At 32.9% G+C, this 15,792-nt stretch overlaps 1 protein-coding gene across 1 annotated transcript in view; it reads right to left on the bottom strand.

Moving 5' to 3' along the window:
- Positions 1-15,792, bottom strand: part of BANK1 (B cell scaffold protein with ankyrin repeats 1) — a 306,099-nt gene that overhangs the window by 200,132 nt on the left and 90,175 nt on the right. The gene's annotated exons all lie outside the window — the stretch shown is intronic.

Here is a 15,792-nt window from a genome sequence, read left to right as displayed (position 1 = left end):
TAGATAGAAACTCATTTTAGGGCAATTTAACAAAAATTTATTAACTGGAGTAAACAATGGCTAATCTTTAGTAATACTGATAACTTTTTAGAAAGAATAAATCAAAACATAAGGGCCTTGCCTAAAAACCAATTACTAAGATAACAGAAAAATGGATTCAAGAAATAAAAGTCTCTGCTTTTGGATAAGAAACTATAACTTTGCTCAAATATAAATTTTAAAAGAGAATTACAATAGGTCAAGGTTAACCATGAAATTTGTTTCAATAATAAATTTTGGTAAAAATATATTTTGCAGTTTAATAAATGAAATGATAAAACGATGAGTCTTTTTCTTCAGCTTAAGGATCAGAAGTGAAATGGTCTTAAATTATATTATTGCTGTGTCTAAGTGAGGGAAAATATTTATCTTGGCCTTTCTTTTCCCCTGCAGATACAGAGTAACTATATTCTACTCTATTTCTCTAACCTAAGCATCTTGGGAGGAGCCATCCAGTATTCAAGTGTTCTACTGCCCATGATATAACCTGTTACAAAGACCAGTATTCTTTTCAAGTTGTGTTATGTCATGCTATGACTGGGACGAAATTGCTCAAGACACAGGTGATTATAGCTAAGGAGGTGGGCCAATCAACAAAGTCATGGGATGAGGAGGGAACTGTGGAACAAAAGTTTCTAATTAAGAGTTTTGAAAGGATTTCCAAAAATAAAACTATAAATATTGTCAAGACATAGTCACAAATTAAATAACTGTACTGAAAAAAAAGATATTTTTGTTCATTTATTTCTTAGTTTTTCAGAATTCTGGGTGCAAGTAATAAAGTGGTTTAGGTCTCCCTGGATTTCTTGAAAGTCGTGCTAAGAAGTGTAAAGAAGGAATGAAAAATCGTTTTCTCAACTTGTAGCTATGTAACGCATAACAAAACCCAGCATTCATAAGCATCTAGTAAACACCACAGACTCTTAGCTCTTAGCTCTGGATTATATTTTTTTAAAAAAGAAGGGAAAATGTGACAACAAGCTCTGCCTTCCAAAAATTCAGTAGTGTAATCACATATGGGCAATGAAGAGTCCCAGGCACCATGTTGAAAGTCACTATGAGTTAGGTGTAGTGTGGGCAAAAGGAAACTGCCTCAATTGCATGAAGAAAGAACTGGCCAGGAAAGGATTTATGGAAGACATGCTCCAAATTGAGATGACCATACACACAACGAGCATTCTAGACTAAACAAACAAATTGCATATAGGCATGTAGGTATCATATGCATGGCCTGGTTAAGGACTCTAGGTACTTCCATAAGAAAAAGAAGAATGAGAGATAAAAAGGAAGTGGGCATTTCACATAAGGCCTTGAACACCTGATAAGTTTGCAATTCATTTTGTATGCAATGAGTAATTGTTTCAGGCCTATAATGCTTAATGTGGAAACATTTATAATGTGAAATAAATTAAACTTATTTAGGTTTTAGCATAATTATGATTGTTTATGTAGTTGAGTATTTATATTCAGTGGAACCTATCCTATAAATGAAGATGACACAATTTTATATTAGTTGTTATTACTGTTTTAATCTCTTCAGGAAGCCTTTGAAAGGAGAAGTGGGGCAAAAAATTATTGGTACTATGTTGTCACTTTATACTAAAGCTAAAAAAAGTGTTTTAGTGATACAAACTGATGAAAGAAATTTTAAATATATGAAAATCATAACATTAGTTTGCAAATTTTCTTTAAAATTTGTGTCAATGGCCATGACAGTTCTGCATAGCATATTATTCTGCATAGCCATTGACATTTTTACATGAGGAGATCCATCGCTATTTCTTTTTAAAAATATACAAAATCTAGTGGGTAGAGATTGGTGTGGCATAGAGTTATTACACTCACGTATAAGTTAGGCATAAAATAGCTTCTGGAATTCCTTCCAGATCTGAGATTCTAAAACACAGATAAGAATTCAAAACAGCAAGAATTCCCACTAGGAATATGAAAACTACCATTTCTCATGGAGGGTACCACAGCACTTTAACAAGAGAAATGCTATAGATAATATAGTTAAATTTTAAAAATAAAGTAGCAATGTATTCAGAATGAGAATAAAAGGTCACCACACAGACAAAGACAATTAATTAGGAAAGAATATGGATAACTCTTAATATTCCAGCCCATCATAGTTAGTTGAATCTAACCACTTCTATCTTAATTTAATAAACATACTCCTAGTATTGTGCTTGCATATAAATAAGTGGTATGTAACACAAAACAAAGATGTGAAAAATCACAGAAATGGCTATGAAAAATAATTCCAAGATTTCTCCTTAGAAGACAACCTAACCAAAAATATCTGACTGGAGTAGTTATGCTCCTTTTAAAATTATGTTTCAAAGACACAATATGCATCCTTTCTAAACATTGGCATTGAAATTTTAAAATGACATAAATTAGAATTTTTCTCTTCTTATAATAAATTGTGCAACCCAAAGAACACTTGCTGAAGTTGATACAATTGTACCAATCTTTCAAAAAGAAAGATTGAAATAAAATAGTATAAAGTTTGCTCATCAAAAAATCACATTTATCCTAAGACTTTAGCTAATGTACTTGATGTGAAATTAAGAATAGAACAAAATGATGAAATTATATTAGTGTTATTATTTTGTTATTGAACAAATTAAATACATATCCATAATATATACATATATATACATATACCTGCATACATGCATCTGTATTTATTGAGAATATTGGAAAAAGAAAACAGAAAACAGACTGAGAAATGAAATAACCAGAAGGCTGGTTAAAAAGCAATGCTTTATGTTTATGAAGAAAGTGTTAGACTACTCCCAAGAAAATTTTTTTAGTTCCAGATGAGAGAATAAGGGATTGATGAATGTAACTTAAAAATCATTTGCATATGTATTTATAAATCACAACGCTATTTGAATCTGAAAGTGTTATATAAATTTACACTTATTTCTGATAAACAACTTTATTATTATGACTATTTCTTCCTAACTAGAAAATATAAATATAATAAAGATATAAATTATATTTTAAATAATATTCAGAATTATGGAATTTACTTCTGGAAAGATGTAGTAATCCTACTTTCCTTTTTCCTCTCCCTAAATACAAATAAAATGTCCAACTTTCAGTAGAAAATCACTTTTTATATGAAGCACCTGGACGATCGCAAATTGATTGTAAAGAAAAAACCAATAAAAATGCCAACACCAAGAGCACAAAGATGTTAGAATTATCTGTCAAAGGTTTGAAAACAGCTCTGGTAAAAAACGTAGTTCAGCAAGCAATTATAATCATGCTTGAAACAAATAAAAAATAGAAAGCTTTATCAGGAAAACAGAAATTCTCAGCAAATAAATAGAAGATACAAAGAAGAACCAACTAGAATTTTTAGAACTGAAAATACAGTAATCAAAATTATACCTCACTGGGTAGGCTTAACAGTGACATGAAGAGAACAGAGGAAACAATCAATGAACTTGAAGACAGAACAATAAAAATTACTCAATCTGAACAGCAGGAAGAAAATATACTGAAAGAAATAAGCAGTTTCAAGCACTTTTAAGACTATAACAAAAGATTGAACATTCTTATGATCAGAGTCCCAGGAAGAGATGAGAAACAGGGTGGGGATGAAAAAGTACACAAGGAAATAATTTCTAGAAACTTCCTGAATTTGGCAAGAGGCATAAACCTATAGACGGAGCAATCTGTGAAAAGCAAAAACAGGATAAACCCCTCCAATTCCATGCCAAGACTAATCATAAAACTTCTGGAAACTAAATACAAAGAAAAGATTTTGAAAAAAGTGAAAAATAAATAAAACTATATCTATACAGTAAAAACAATTAGATTGCTAGAAGCAGCTATGAAGGACAGAAAGAAGCGGCAAAATATTTGTCAAGTGTAAAAGAAAAGAACTATCAACCCAGAATCTTATGCCCAGCAAAAAATACCCTTCAGGACTGAAGAGAAAATCAAAGCATTTCTGATAAAGAAAAACTAAGGGAATCTGTTATCAGCAGATGTGGCCTAAAATAATGGAGAAAGAAAAGTTCTCTAAACCATAAGCGTATAATGAAAGAAGACCTTTTGGCACATCAGAGAGCAAGAACACAGTAAGCAAAAGTATAGGTAAGTATGATAGGCTTTCCTTCTTCTCTTGAGTTTTCTAACTCATACTTGACAGTTAAGGTATAACACTGTCTTATGTGTTCTAAATGTATGTAGTCAAAATATCTAAGACATTTATATTATAAATGGGGGATGGGTAAAGAGAAGTCAAAGGAGGTAGGATTTTTATACTTCACTCAAACTGGTAAAATGAAGACAGTGCCAGACTATAAGTTTTGTATATATAATGTAATACCTACATCAACAACTAAAAAATTTGTGCAAATAGGTGCATTTAAAATACCAGAGATACATCAAAGTGAATTTCTTTAAAAAAAAAATAACACACAGGAAAGCAAGAAAAAAAAACAGAAATGAAAACAGAGAAAATTAAAAACAAAAATATAGAGTGGATTTAAAAATATGATTTAACTATATTTTCTCTTTATAATAATAAATATAAAATTTATTTTTAATAATAAATAAAATTAGCAGGTTTTTATAATAAAATTATAAATACTTTAATAATATTTATAATAAGTAAAATTAGCAGGTTGAAAGTAGAAGAATAAAACAGATATAGCATGCAAAAATTACAAAGGAAAGCAAAAATGGCTATATTAATATCAATAAAATAGACATCAGAGCAAAAAAATTTACAGGAGACAGAAAGGGACATTATATAATGATAGTCAATCCATCAAGAGGACATAGTAATCCTGAATACGTATGCACCAAAAAACAAAACTTCAAAAAATGTGAAGGAAAAGTGGACAGAACTGAAAGGAGAAACAGACAACTCCACAATGACAATGATGACTTAAACATCTCTCTTTCTACAATTGGTAGACAGAAAATCAGGAAAAAATAAAAAAATTCAAACACACCATCATCCCAGTGATCTAACCACTCAGCATCAATCCACATACATAGACTACTCCATCCAGTAACAGCAGAATACATTCTTTCCAAGGATTTGAGAAACTTATACCAAGATAGATCATATCCTGAGGCATAAAACAAATATTAACAAATTTAGAATAATTTAAATCATACAGTGTCTTTTCTGACCGCATGGAATCAAACTAGAAATCCATAACAGAAAGATCATAGGAAAGTGTCCAAACATTAAGAAACCAAACAACAATGCTACTAAGTAATCTGTGGGTCAAAAAGAAACTCTGAACAGAATTTTAAAAATACATTAAACTGAATGAAAGCGAAATACAACATATCAAAATTTTTGGAACACAGCTAAAGGAGGACTGAGAAAACTTTATAATACATTGGAAAAGAGAGAAAGTCTCAAATCAATTATCTAGGTTCCTACTTCAAGAATTCAGAAAAAGAACATAACAAACTCAAAGCAAGCAGAACAAGAGAACAGTAAGTATAACAGCAGAACTCAAAATTGAAAGTATGAAAACAACGAAGAAAAAGTATAGTAACAAGTAATTCTTTTAAAAGATCAATACAATTGACAAACTTCTAGCAAGACTTACAAAGAAAAATAGGGAGAAAATGCAGATTACAAATATCACAAATGAAACAAAAGATATCAATACAAACCCTGCAGACATCAAAAGAATAAAAGGGAGTATATGAACAATTCTACATACATGAGTTTGATGATCTATATGAAATGAACCAAGTCCTTGAAAAACACAAACTACCATAACACACAGTCCCTTTCTATATAGCCTACAACTATATATGAATGTACAATTATCTAAAAAGTAAGTTTAATTAAATACTAACAATCCCCCCCAAATATTTATTACACAAAACTGAATTCCTTGAGATAGATAGATATTTATATAAAAGCACCCCTTCGAAGTTGGATTTCACTCCTCTCTTTGATAAGGGGTGTGAACACTGAGCAAAATGGCATCGAGAGGCTGTCTTTGAAAGCATTTTAGGACAGTATTACATAATGTAAATAGCTGGGAAGTATTTCAGATCACTGGAGTGCTGTAAAAGGATATATGTTATAGGAATAAGCATGCAATGAACAGATTCAAACAGTTTAACTAATAGTAATAACTACCACATGTGGAGCACTGCTAATGTGCTAGGCTCTATATAATCTATCTCTAACTTTTATAACATCCTGCAAGGTAGATTTTTCTAAATGTCTACTTTTATAGAGGTGATAATCATGATACAAAAAATTCAGTAACACCCAAATTGGCAGAGCTAATAAGTGGTAAATAAAGATTCTAACTTAGATCTTTACATTCTAAACACACTAAATTTAATCCTACATTCTAATCGTGGAGAGAAGAATAAAATCTGAAATAGTATTTAAGTAAAGAATAAATTATGCTCCCATGGCTTCAAGATCACCACTGCAGTTCCCAACATTATACTGATGTTTAGCCAGAAAGAGGGAGGAAAGTGATGTGTGTGGGAGGTGGGGGTACTGGGAGAGGGGGCTACAGCCAACCATATCTATTCTTTTTCTCTGTTTAATCAGAAAAGCAAAAGTTTCAAAGATGTCCCCTTGTGTCTCGTTGTTGAAAACTCTCTCACGTGATATGTCTAACTGCAAGGTTAGTTAAAAATGTGGGAATCTGGTCTTTCTAGCTTCCATAAATGGAGGTAGGCCAAGAAGTATCTAAAAGGAAAGTCAACGGTTGAGCTGAAAACAGCCTTGCTCTTCTTATAACTAATTGCTGTGCTTGTTTAAGTTTCACTAGTAAAAGAAAGGTCATCTCGTTTGTTCCTCTGTTCTTAAATGTGTGCCATGAAAGAGAGCCAAAACAGCCATTTAAAGTGAAATTTGATAAATAGTTTACATATCTTTAAAAAAATCTTACTGCAGCTTGTAAAGAAAATGATAGAAAAAAAAGAGCAAAGCAAATGTTTTCTAGGGTTATGCAAAGATTTTTTTTAAACGTTATACGTGCTCAGCTCAAAGCAGTTAATTTAAAATAATAATGTAAATGTATAAATCTAAAGAGGTATTTTCTTTTATCAACTTAATTTTCTGTTTTGAATGAATCATTTCTTTGAATTGCAATATCTGTGACTATAAATACAAAAACAAATATATAAAACAATGCAAATGATTTTATATGTATTATTGATTAGGTTTTCATATAGTTGTAGAATCTCTTTAAATACTTGCAAGTGGTATTATAACATGAAGAAAATATGTTTTGAGATTCAAGGAATCTGCATTTAAATGCCTGCTCCAGGACTCATTAGCTATGAATCTCAAAAATAATTAACTGACAGAATTTTTTAGAAGTTCAAATGTAAATATTAAATGTAATCTTGTAAATGTAGATATGCAAAATTTCCAGTAAAAATTCTATTTTCTCTAAATACTATTATGTGAACTCTTAGATACAAAAACTCATGAAATGTAATCATGATATAAGAAGCACATGTAAGTCTAGCAATAAGGAGATGTGACCCTCCAAACTGGCTTTTCCACTGACAAAACACACAGTTTGTTTATTATTTCTAAATTCTTAAATTAACACGTAACTTTTAAATTAGTTAGAATGTAGATTTTGCTATTGCAATGCAGAGACCCAAAGTGATAGTGGCTTAAAAAAGAAAGAAACCCTGGATTTAGGCATTCAAGCCCTTTCTGTCTAGAGTTTTACTGTTACATATCATCTTCATGGTACAAGAAGGTTCATCCATCACTTCCTTGTTGGAATTCAAACCAGTCAAAAGAAAAAGCCAGTGAGGGAGAGAGCATGACTCCACCTGTCTTTTAAGGCCATGCTCATAAATTTGTACATATTGCTTCCACTACCATGCCATGCCATTGGGCAACACTTAGTCATATGGCTACACCTAGCTTCAAGGGAGGAAATGCAATATTTCCATGTGCTCAGATGAACGTTATGTTACGCTGTAAGAAAGGAAAAAAAAGTATTGGGGAATGACTAGCATCCCCATCAATCATGCAAAATCCATGAACATCATAATTTATGTAAAGACAATTTGATAAAAGTTTTCTTAATACACTTCTGGAGTAATGACTGAAGCTTGATTGTGCTGAGTTTTTCAACATGCCCCCCTCCCCCGCCAATATATTGTTAATTCCTAATGTCAAAAGGTCTCAAAGTTTTAACTTGACCAAACTTGAACAGACCCGTTAATGGAGATACTTAATGACATTCACAATGTAAGAGACAAATCAAAGTGTTTCTATTGTAGGCATTAAATAAATCAAAAGAACCATGCCCTTTCTTACCTTTGCCTCTTTTTAGTAACCATTTTGTAACAACGTACTGTTAAATATAAGAAGTTTTAAAACAAATATAGCAATACCATACTCAAAACAATGTCTCTCAAAAATGCTTTCTATAAATGATGCCATGATTTATTGAAAACATTTCAGAAATTTCTTTTTTAGTTTGTTTTGGGAGCTAGGTTCCAAGTTATGCAACAGAATCCATCTTGTTTATATTCATTTGATTATTTCCTTTCTGGCCCTTGCCTTCTTTGCCTTGCTGTTTCTGCTTCAGCCAGTAGTCCCACTGCCTCCTCAAAAAGGGGCTGTGCCTGTGCTAGTGGCAACTGGAACAAAGGGCTCTAATAAGTGGATCACCTGAAACTGGGTGGGAAACTTAATGTATAAAATTATTTCACCTCCTATTTGCCCAACAAAATATTTATTGAGCAGCCACGTGTCTTACAGTACCCTTGGTCCTGGAGATAAAACAGAGAACTAAATACAGCCTTGTAATGCATAAGAATATTTTGGTCAATGACAGACCTCATATACAACAGTGGTCCCAAATTATAATAGAGCTGCCTATGGATGCACTTTTAAAAAATATTTTATATTACATTTTAATTGTATTTTCTATGTTTAGATATGTTCAGATATGCAACTACTTCCTATTGTGTTATAGTTGCCTACACTATTCAGTATATTAACGTTCTATACACATTTATGGTCTAGGAGCAACAGGCTATACTAGGCCTAGGTGTGTAGCAGGCTATACTCCTAGCCTAGGTTTGGATAAGTACACTGAGTGATGTTTGCACATGGTGATGTTTGCACAATGATGAAATTGCTTAACAATGCATTTCTCAGAACATGTTCCCATTGTTAGCCAATGCACAACTGTAGATAGTATCTTTGCCCTTATTGACTGTGGTAATGAAAGGCAGGCATTAATTTGAGACATGTCACACACATAGATGTCAAATTAGAACGTGATCAGTTTTACAAAGAGATATACAGGGAGTTGTATAAGATGAGGGAAGGATTCACTGAGGAAGAGATACTAGAATAAAGAATTTAGAGGAGCAATTAGAATTAACTAGGTGAAAATAGTGAGAATAAAGGGGGAACTGGGAAAGTGCTTCAGTTAGATAGAGGAGCACATGCAAAGTTCCCTGTAGTAGACTGCATGGCATGGTCCGGGAAATAAGCAGACAAGTGTGCCTGGAATGCACAGGGAGAGGTAGAAAAGTGAGATTAAACGCGAGAGAAGGAGAAGGGACAGTCTCTGCAGGGCTACATGGCTCATGTCAAATATTTTAATTCACCCCAAAATTGGAATTCATTGAAATGTTGGAGCAGAATTACATGCTGAGAACTTTCTTTTTAAAAGAACCTCCCAGGCTGGGTGCGGTGGCTCACGCCTGTAATCCTAGCACTTTGGGAAGCCGAGGCCGGTGGATCACCTGAGGTCAGGCATTCCAGACTAGCCTGCCAACATGGCGAAACCCCGTCTCTATTAAAAATACAAAAATTTGCCGGGCGTGGAGGCAGGCGCCTGTAACCCCAGCTACTCGGGAGGCTGAGGCAGGAGAATCGCTTGAACCAGAAGGGGAGAGGGCGCAGAGGTTGCAGTGAGCCCAGATCGCGCCACTGCACTCCAGCCTGAGTGACAAGAGTGAAACTCCGTCTCAGAAAAAACAAAACAAAACAAAACAAACAAACAAACAAAAACCTCCCAGACTATGAATTTGAGATAGTAGGAGGTGTGCAAGAACTTATGGTGGAGGACCAATAAGGAGGCTATTATAGTAGTTTAGGCAAAAGAAAAATTGATGGACTAAAGTGTTAGAACTGTTGAGATATGAAGAGAGGTGACCAATATTTAGTAAGTAACTTTGATATGTATTAGTATGAATTGAATTTGTAGAGTAAGTATGTAAGAAGATATTAAGGAGACTCTTATATTTGCGGTTTTTAAACTGGACTGATGAAGATGCATTTCCTCAGTTAGAGAGCACTGAAAAAATGGGGTTTAAAGGGAAACCACGTTTGAAATATATCTTAAGAATTAATGAGATAACATGCAGAGGGAATATTTATCAAGGAATAAAGAGAGTCTAAGAATCAAAACTTGATCAGTTAGGAACTTTATTTTATAGGTCACAGAATGAAGAAACTACAAAGAATATTGAGAAGGAAGCACCACGGAAGTGAGAGGAAAACCAGGAAAAGATGGCTCATGGAAGAGAAGAAAACAAAAAAAAATTGAATCAGGACAATAATCAGTCAATGGTGTTAATTGCTGCTGAAAACTCAAGTTAAATTGACACAAAAAACGTCCATTGGATTTATTAGGAAAGACTTGAGCATAATTGATGTACACTCGTTTGTGTTTTGCTACCTAAGGTACCAAGGTTAACAAAATTAAATGGCTGAAGTTACATTTTCCTTTTCAAATACTTCTTTTACTTATTTCCCATGTCTTGATTTGGTTTACTGTAAAAGCATAATTTAAGAATTCCAAAGAGAGTTTAGAGTTTCCAAATTATATATCTACTTTATTTCTTTATCTTATTATTGATACTGTACTATAACTGTTATTAGTACGGAGGCCCACAAGATTGCATGGTGACTTTTAGAAAATACAAGCAAGCATATTTTTGGCACGGGAATTTTTCAGTCTTCTAATTTCCAAAGAGTTATTGATGATTTGAGGTTTGTTCCTATCAGAAGCAGATCGTCTAATTTTCTCTAATTATCTCATTATGGAATAGTAGTCATAAACAAACGTTATTAACTGTGTTTGACTTGTGCTTTGTTTTTCTGGATTGTTTTAAAACGTTTCTGCTGGTAAAAGACATGAACCCTCTAAAAAAGCAGGTAGTAAAACCAGAGCCTTCCCTTGAATGGGGTTGGTTACAGGCAGCACTCACATTAGCACACAGTCATCCTCTGCATGGGTGATCGAAGCCAACCTCAGCCAATGACACAGGGCCACATAAGAAGCATGAAGATGCTTTAGTTTGGGATAAATAAAAAATGAAGAGTATTTATTGCCACTGAGTGATAAGAAACTATAAATTAATAAGTCATTAGTGAAATATATTCTTAACAGTAGCTAAATATAAGTTATAACATATGGGGGCAATAACTATGAAAATAGACTAAGATGGCTTATAAGATTTAAAAAATTATAGAGAATCAATAGTAAGGTTGTATTAATGGCTAAGTAATTGTACTCAGAAGTACATATTGTCTTCTCACAACAGCTAGTATATCTGCTGTTAAAGTTAACCAATTTATTATTTTTAATAAATGCATAAGTGTACTAAGTGGTGTATGCTTCTGTTTAGTTCAATGATTTGTAACTGAAGTGAATATAATCATTAAATCTGAACTACCCAAATTTGGAATTATTTTCCTTTGACTATTATTACAGGTGGAAACGCAGCACAAAAGAAATGTCACTTATGTTACCAGTAAATACAAGCTTCAATAGATATGCCTTATTCTTATTGATCCATTCTAATAAGGGACACAAATAATATGAAAAAGTGGATCCAGAAGTAAATCTCCAAATTGCATTTTATTGACTGTTCTTTCTCCACTCATCTCAAACCTTCCATCAGGAATATGGAACAAGTAATAAAAGTGATGGAAGATACATAGAACTTGAATGATTTGCTTCTTCTTTGGATGGACAGCTAAGAAAAAATGCAAATAAAAGTGAAATAAAGCATACACAGAGTGCCCATATATTTGTAAGTTGATCTTCCAGAATACAGAGTGGTTGTAATTCCCAATCTAAGAATTTTTTTGGCATAGAATTATGGAATACTTGAGTTGAAAGTGATCTTGGTGATAATATATTCTAGCATCTTCATTGTACACATAAGGACATTCCTTTAGCCCTAAGGAAACAGAGCTTCCATGAAGTATGTGACTGTTGATTTAGTAAAAGAATCTAACTCTTGCTCCTGCCTCATTCAGAACTAATGCACCTATGCCATGCAGCCACTTTCCATTAAAGGAAAAACAATATGCAGTCTTTTGAAAGAGTAGTACTATCTCAGGCCTTTTTGAATAGCAAATATTTCCTTAAAGGTAGGACTTGAATTGTATGCTGTTAAAAGACAGTAAAGAAATGTATTAACATGGTGTATTACTAAGGTAGAAAATGAAGAAAAGTGTACAGAATAAGTTCTTAATTTTTCTAGTACCTGACACTTCTTAGAGTTCAACACTTTCTTAAGCATCAGATCATTTATTCAATTTCATAAATAAAAAACAAAGTATTTTAAGAGGGCAGCTTTCATTTCACTTTCTATCTTTTTTTGTTTTGTTTTTTAAATTTTAAATTTTGATTTCTGTGGGTACATATTAGGTATATATATTTATGGGGGACATGAGATGTTTTGATACAGGTATACAATGTGTAATTATCACATCGTGTAAAATGGGGTATCCATCCCCTCAAGCATTTATCCTTTGTGTTACAAACAATCCAATGACACTTTTTTAGTTACTTTAAAATGTACAACGAAATTACTATTGACTATAATCACTCTGTTGTGTTATCAAATATTAGGTCTTATTCATTCTTCTTTTTTTGGGACCCATTAACCATCCCCACCTCCCCCACCCAAACCCCCACTAAGCATTCCAGCCTTCTACTCTCTAGCTCCATGAGTTCAATTGCTTTGACTATTAAATCAACACATATAAATGAGAACATGCGATGTTTGTCTTTCTGTGCCTGATTTAATTCACTAAGCATACTGTCCTCCAGTTCTATCCATGTTGTTGCAAATGAGAGGATCTCATTCTATTTTGTGGCTGAATAGTACTCCCTTGTATACGTATAAATATGACATTTGCTTTATCCATTCATTTGTTGACGGACACTTAGGTTGCTTCCAAATTTTGGGTATTTTGAACAGTGCTGCAACAAACATGGGAGTGCAGATATCTCTTTGATATACTGATTTCCTTTCTTTTGGGTATATACCCAGCAGTGGGATTACTGGATCACATGGTGGCTTGACTTTTAGTTTCTTAAGGAACCTCCAAACTATTCTCTATAGTGGTTGTACTAATTTACCTTCCAACAAACAGTTTTCTCCACATCCTCACCAGCATTTGTTATTGTCTGTCTTTTGGAATATAAGCTATTTTAACTGGGGTGAGACGATATCTCATGGTAGTTTTGATTTGCACTTCTCTAATGATTAATGATGTTAAGCACCTTTTTGTAGGCCTATTTGCCATTTGTATGTCTTCTTTTGAGAAATGTCTATTTAGATTTTTTGCCCTTGTTTTTTTAAACTGGATTACTAGATTTTTTTTTCCATAGAGTTGTTTGAGCTCCTTATATATCCTGGTTATTAATCCCTTGTTAGATAGGTAGTTTGCAAATATTTTCTCCCATTCTGTGAGTAGTCTCTTCACCTTGCTGATTGTTTCCTTTGCTGTGCAGAAACCTTTTAACTCAATATTATCATATTTGTCCGTTTTTGCTTTGGTTGCCTGTGCTTGTCGGATATTTGTCAAAAAATTTTTGCCCAAACCAATGTCCTGGAGAGTTGTTCCAATGGTTTCTTTCAGTAGTTTCAGAGTATGAGGTCTTAGATTTAAGTCTCTAATCCATTTGGATTTGATTTTTGTATGCAGTGAGAAATATGGGTCTAGTTTCACTCTTCCAATATGGATATGCAATTTTCCCAGCACTATTCATTGAACAGAGTGTCTTTTCCCCACTGTGTGTTCTTGACACCTTTGTCGAAAATGTGTTCACTGTAGGTGTTTGGATTTGTTTATGAGTTCTCTATTTTGTTGCTTTGGTCTATGTACCTGTTTTAATGCCAATATCATGCTGTTTTTGTTACTATAGCTCTGTAGTATATTTGAAGTTAGGCAATGTTATTCATCCAATTTCTTTTGCTTAGAGTTGCTTTGGCTATTCTGAGTCTTTCATGGTTTCATATAAACTTTAGGATAGTTTTTTTTTTCTATTTCTGTAAAGAATGTGATTGGTATTTTGATAGAGATTGCATTGAATCTGTAGATTGCTTTGTGTAGTATGGACATACCAACATAGGTTCTTCCAATCCATGAGCATGAACTATCTTTTTATTTTTTCATCTCTTCATTTTATTTCATCAGTGTTTTATAGTTTTAATTATAGATATCTTTCACTTTTTTGGTTAATTCCTAGGTACTTAATTTTATTTGTGGCTACAGTAAATGGGACAATTTTTTATTTCTTGTTCAGATTGTTCACTCTTGGCATACAGAAATATCATTTTTTTGTATGCTGATTTTATATCCTGCAACTTTACTGAATTTGTTTATCAGTTCTAATAGTTTTTGGTGAAGTCTTTAGTTTTTTTCCAAATATAAGATTATTTCATCTGCAAACAAGGATAATTTGACTTCTTCCTTTCTAGTTTGGATGCCCTTTATTTCTTTTCTCTTATTGCTCTAGCTACGACTTTCAGTACTATGTTGAATAACAATGGTGAAAGTGGGCATCTTTGTCATCTTCCAGATCTTAGAGAAAAGTATTTGAGTTTTTACCCATTCAGTATGATAGTAGCTGTAGGTTTGTCATACATGGCTTTTCTATGTCAAGGTATGTTCCTTCTATCCCCAGTTTTTGGAGGGTCTTTACCATGAAAGGATGTTGAATTTTACCAAATACTTTTTCAGCATCAATTGAAATGATCATATGGTTTTTGTCCTTCATTCTGTCGATATGATGTATCACATTGGTTTATTTGCATATTTTGAACCATCCTTACATCCCAAGAATAAATCCCATTTAGTCATGATGAATGATCTTTCTAATGTATTGCTGAATTCAGTTTGCTAGTATTTTGTTGAGGATTTTTGAATCAATATTCATCAAAGATATTGGCCTGTAGTTTTCTTTTTTTTTGATGTGTGTTTGTCTGTAATACAGGGCTCGTAGAATTAGTTTGGAAGTGTTCCTTCCTCCTCTATTTTTCAGAATAATTTGATTAGGATTAGTATTGAACCTTCTTTAAGTGTTTGGTATAATTCAGCTGTGAAGCCATTGAGTCACAAGCTTTTCTTTACTGAGACTTTTTAGGCTTCAATTTAGTTACTTGTTATTGGTCTGTTAAGGTTCTGGTTTTCTTCATGGTTCAGTCTTGGTAGTTTGTATGTATCTAGGACTTTGTGCATTTCTTCTAGACTTTCCACTTTGTTGGTATGTAGTTGCTCACAGTAGCCACTAATGATCTTTTGAATTTCTAGGTATTGGTTGTAATGTCTTATTTTTCACCTCTGATTTTATTTATTAGTATCTTCTCTCTTTACTGTTAGCTAGTTTTGCTAAAGGTTTGTCAATTTTACTTAACTTCTCAGAAGAAAACTTGTTTCATTGATCTTTTGTATTGTTTTATTCATTTCAATTTTCATTTATTTCTGCTCTGATC

This window comes from Pongo abelii, chromosome 3 (assembly GCF_028885655.2).
Source record: "Pongo abelii isolate AG06213 chromosome 3, NHGRI_mPonAbe1-v2.0_pri, whole genome shotgun sequence".
In the NCBI taxonomy this organism is placed as follows: domain Eukaryota; kingdom Metazoa; phylum Chordata; class Mammalia; order Primates; family Hominidae; genus Pongo; species Pongo abelii.
Note: the sequence above shows the minus strand (reverse complement) of the source record. Positions and strands in the feature narration are given on the sequence as shown.